We start from the raw sequence: 5,391 nt of genomic DNA on the forward strand, positions 1-5,391 counted from the left end.
GACTATATGGTATGGTCTTTCTCAGTTCTCAAACAAATTAAGAACTATTCGATTTTTATTGACTGAACGCAAGCGCTTATTCCGATAGAAAAGACTGTATCGGTTTCCACTGATTAAGAAATATTTTTGTTTGCTTGGGTGGTAATATTAGGTCTATTATATTAATAGGGAAGGGGGCCCAAAAATGTGTTTTCTACGTCACGAAAATAGGTAAATCCGGACCTGCCATCTAATGTGTGTTTTGGCCATGTAATGTTGCTGAAATTAAATATGTTATTACCTCTGAGTCAGAGCAGCGATCATGGAAGACAGAACACAAGCAGACAGCACTGTAAGCTGCTAATGCTCATCAGTAAATCAGTGGAAAATAAATAGAAATCATGATTCTGTCTGAGCTATGCGTTTTAAAACGAACACTAACTAGTGTAAATGTAGCCTAACAGATGTGTAAACTGAAGACTATTTGAGCTTTATTAAAACTATTTTGCACTGATTTATTGTGTTGGTTACATTTTGTTCCTTTGTGCAGTGGCTCAGGAGATGAGTCTTTGAGTTTGTATAAACATCAACAAGCTGAAAAATAAAACCAAAGTTTTTTTTTAGATAATGTAATCTTGTTAAAATTGATTTCATAAAATTGGTATCGAAAAAAGTATCGTTCAGGAACCGGTATCGAAGTCAAGGTATCGGTATCGATATCGAAAAATTTTGAACGATACCCAGCCCTACTAACCAATATCACATTCTCACAACCATGCATTGTTAGATTATATAAATAAGTTACCAGCCATCTGGCAAGTGACACTCTTTTCATATACTTGCCAAAGCCGTGTTAATTTTGGACCCTAGCCAAGATGCTAAGGGTGTCCTGCACACGGCTGCTAGATGCTATGCTGCTAGCTTGTGCAGTGCTGTCAGAAGCTATCTTTGAAAATGCAGCAGTTTTAGTAATTGTTTCCAGACGTTTCAATCTTAGTGCAATCCATATCTACAGACATCTGTATAAATATGAAAAAATGCCTGCAAATGTTGTTTTTGCTCTAGTTCTGGAATGCCATTGAGAGCAGAAGCAACTTTTTTTTTTTGCCATTTATTGTGGTAGCATTTTGTTAATTATTTTATGTAAAAACATTTACCTCAGTATCTCCAGCTGACAGTTTGGACTCTTCAGTCCATCAGAAAGAAGCTTCACTCCAGAATCCTGCAGGTCATTGTTACTCAGGTCCAGCTGTCTCAGGACAGAGTTTGATGATTGTAAAACTGATGACAAACTCTCACAAGACTGAGCAGTGAGATTACAGATGGAAAATCTGAACAAGAAGGACAAAATAACTGCATACAGAATATATCTTAACAGTGTGTTTTTTAAATAATTAACTTGCAAAATAATTAATCAAGTATTTGAAACTCAAACCTCATTATCTCCAGCTTAGAGTTTGGACTCTTCAGACCTTCAGAAAGCAGCTTCACTCCTGAATCCTGCAGGTCATTGTAACTCAGGTCCAGCACATTTAGATGGGAATTTGAGGATTGTAGAGCTGAAGACAAACTCCCACAAGACTGAGCTGTGAGATTACATCCACATAGCCTGTGTAAACAAAACAAACTGCTATATTAATGTGAATTTATGAGTTTATATAGTTTATAATCTGCAGTGCATGTTTGTGGTAAATACAGTGTAATTAGACTTTATTGGTAACACTTTATAATAATTATACAATAACAATAACACATAACTTCATTAGTAGTTTATAAACTATAGTTAATACATTAATAGACTATATAAAAATAGTGAGTTAATTAATTCATTATCACTGTAATTAACAAGTGTTGCTGTTTAATTAGCTCATATGTAAAGAATTATATAATGGTTTATTAACAACATATTGACCATAAATAGTACTCACTTTACCAACATTTATTGGACATTAATTGCATTCCTTTTCAGTTTTTATACTGAACAGACTATTCTGTACCCTAACTCTACCTCTAATCTGAACTGATATATTTTAACAATGTGATCTAATGAGTATTTGTATATATTTCATATTGTCAGCATTATGACATTTCATTTTTTAAGTGGTTGTGTTTAGGTTTGGGGATAGGCTTCATGTATTTTAAGCAACTTAAATCATTTACAAACTGTTAATTTACAGTTAATTATTAGTCTTTAAATTATCAGGAGAAGAAATGAGAGCTTATATGCTTATTTTATCATATGTGTGTGTACTGTGTTGTACAGCATTCTGTACAATACTTTTGTGTACAATACTTTTTTTTTTTCATACACCAGTTCAAGTGCTGGCGTGATGTAAACAGTTTCTTAAGCAGTTCAAAAAAGGATGGACCTTGTCTGCTGCTTTTAATGTGGGTCTGGATCGCAACACTGTGGTGCACAATACACCAAGAGCTTGGGGTAACACTTTCTATGAAACCTGTATTTATAATACATTATAAGGGTATTCTTAAGGCATTATAATGAATGCATTATAAAAAACCTTATAATATGTTGTATCATCTCATAAATAATCATAACAACAATTATAATACATTGTAATAATATTAAACCCACTTAATTTATAATGGATTATCTCATATCGTGACATTATTTATTTAAGATGGGCATAGTATCTTACTACATCTTGTGAGAGGTTAGGAGTGGTTCAGTGTTTTTGAGTGTTTCCTAAGAGAGGTTAATGTTGATTTTGCTGTGAGCTAGTTTAAGCTCCGTTGTAATACTTTCAAATGAAAATAATGCAATAGTTTTTCTTTTTATATTATATTACATTTTATTTTGATGGTCCCCTTAGTCTGTTGACTAAAAGTAACTTTGCAACTACATGCCAACTAACTCTCATTTAGAGTATTAGTAGACTTAGTTAAGGTTAGGGTTGGTAGAATAAGTTGACGCACTTGCAAAGTAGAGCCCTGCACGGGCCTCAAATATAGGCCCTAGCCCGGGTCCGACAGCTCATCAGAATTCTTGGCCCGAGTCCGACATGAGCCCGACCCAAACGCGACTTTTTTTCCCCTTCTCCCAAAACAGCTTATACTACTGTTTCAGCTATTAAAATAGTTCAGTTTTGTATGTAATGTCAAAGTGATTATATTTCGTTTCGCTTTTTTATTAAGTTAATGTAGAAAAACGTTTGGAGGATTTTTTTGTTCGTTAAATGTAAGTTTTTTTTTTTTTTTTTAAGTAACGACAAAGCGGCCAGCGGCAGACAGTGAGCTGATCATAGCCTATGTTTGATCAATTTAGCCTTCTCAAATAATCACGACTAAAATAAAATCTATAGATATAAAACAGTTCAAGCATATTACAATGTTATTTGAAATGTTTTACAATAAATACGCGCTATTAGACGCATATCTAATCGTTTGTGCGGAGAGCTAAAGTGCGCTTTACAGGACATGGAGGCGCCGGTGCGATCAGTTGCATTGGAAACAACTTAAAATATGACGTAATTATTGATCATAAAGGTAAGAGTAATACATCACTCGGAACTGTAAAGGGTCTACTTTTATTTGTGTGCACACTCACAATATCAACAAAGCGTTGTGCTTTTATAAAATAAAGGATACATACAGGATGTGCTTTCTGCAATTTCGGCCAGGAGCACTTCACAATGATGAACCGTAACTCAGCGAATACTTGCCTCAAAAACTTGTTAAATATATCTATAGAAAGCTTTAAATTACTACTTTAAAACTAAATAATTTGAATTCGGATTTTATACAATCCGTAAAGATGCATTTCTCAGGATCAGGAACGTCGTCTTCATCTTTGCGACACGGACTCAGAAAACACTAATTTATTCATAAATAATTCAAATATCTCATTATTTCCCCCTGACACATTCAAGGTAATTACTTTTACTGGGGCTTTGCGGCACGCTTTAGCCTATTGCATGCGTTTTTTTGCTGTCATGTGCAAGGTTATGTTTGCAGATTCTGTACTGCACATGACCAATTGACTCACTGTTTGCCGTGGTAATCAAATCAAGACTCTTCCAAAATACAGCTTTTCCGAAGCATTGGGAACTTTTAGTAACTCCCCACGCTCCAACTTCTCCCTGATGCTCTGCATGGTCAACTGTCACCTTTATGCTAATGCGTGTGTATGAGCATTGTATGTGCGTAGGCGATGTATAATATTTATAATGTAATCAATATAACAATATTTCATACAGTAGCCTATGTGTGCTCTGTGCATATATGGCACAATAAAAGGAGAAGCTAAGGGTGTTTTCACACCTGGCCTGTTGTTTCGGAACCTGGTGCGTTTCCCCCCTTAGCACGGTTCGTTTGGGCATATGTGAACACTGTAATCGCACTCCGATCCGCGCCAAAACAATCGGTCCGAGATCGCCTGAACGAGGTGGTCTCGGCTCGATTGAAAACGAACTCTGGAGCGGTTCGGTTGTAGTGAGAATGCAATCCGATCCAACGGACCAACGAACCAGGCTATATCACAATTTATGATGGGTAATTATGTAAGTTCCGTGAAAAGCATTAGCTTTGTTGTTTTGCTAATACCTCAAAATGAACCTGTGAGTGTCTGTGGGAGAGCACGTCTTTGCCATTCAAAAATTAAAGCGCACTTTTTTATTTTATAATGCCGTCTTATTGCTCTTCTTTGTAGTAGGTGCATTTTAAAAATGTTTTACCAATCAATCCTGGACTCCTGCTCAAAATGATACATTATTATAACGACAGCTACAAAAAACCCAACAATAAGCCTGCAAAGCTGTTGTCGTTCCATCCTGACGGATGACAGTCGTGACAGCTCAGTGGAATCCCGGAAAATAAACCGTGGAACTTTGACCAATGAGAGAACAGTTTACTCGCGCGTGACTTGTATTAACAAATTTGGTCCGTTTAGAAACTTTGCCTTGTGAAAGCGAACCGCACCAACAATAAAAAGCAACATTGTTCCGAAAACAGGGATTAAAATTATTACAAAGCAATCGATCTACAGGTGTGAAAACACCCTAAATGAGCCCGAGCCCGTTCTGTAAAAAAAAATGGCCCGAGCCCGGCCCGAATGGGCCCCGTTGGGACCCGACGGGCTTGCAGACCTCTATTGCAAAGTAGCTTATAGTCAGTTGAATGTCTGTTGGGGAATCATCAAAATAAGTTAGGGTTGGTAGAATAAGTTGACGAACTTGCAAAGTAGCTTATAGTCAGTTGAATGTCTGTTGGGGAACCATCAGAATAAAGTGTTAACAGATATTTATCAGACATACTACTAATACTCCAATGACTGCTAGTTGCAAAGTTACTTGTCAACAGTTGTCTAAAGCAGAGGTTCTCAACCTTTTGGAACTAAAGCCCCCCCCCAAGCCTCCCCTATCATGTGGCACGCCCCCCCCCCCTTTATAAAAAAGT

The 5,391-nt window shown here is 36.5% G+C and overlaps 1 long non-coding RNA gene across 1 annotated transcript in view; it reads right to left on the bottom strand.

Annotated features, from left to right (window-relative positions):
- Nucleotides 1-1,289: 1,289 nt before the first annotated feature.
- LOC107573365 (uncharacterized) overlaps nucleotides 1,290-5,391 on the bottom strand; it is a 9,481-nt gene continuing 5,379 nt past the window's right edge. Inside the window, exons 2-3 of the long non-coding RNA XR_001607495.1 lie at nucleotides 1,415-1,588; nucleotides 1,290-1,310 (exon numbers count right to left, since the gene is read on the bottom strand). This is a non-coding gene — a long non-coding RNA (uncharacterized lncRNA). The remainder of the gene's footprint in view (nucleotides 1,311-1,414; nucleotides 1,589-5,391) is intronic.

The sequence above is a fragment of the Sinocyclocheilus grahami genome, unplaced genomic scaffold, assembly GCF_001515645.1.
Source record: "Sinocyclocheilus grahami isolate Dianchi unplaced genomic scaffold, SAMN03320097.WGS_v1.1 scaffold1923.1, whole genome shotgun sequence".
NCBI lineage: Eukaryota > Metazoa > Chordata > Actinopteri > Cypriniformes > Cyprinidae > Sinocyclocheilus > Sinocyclocheilus grahami.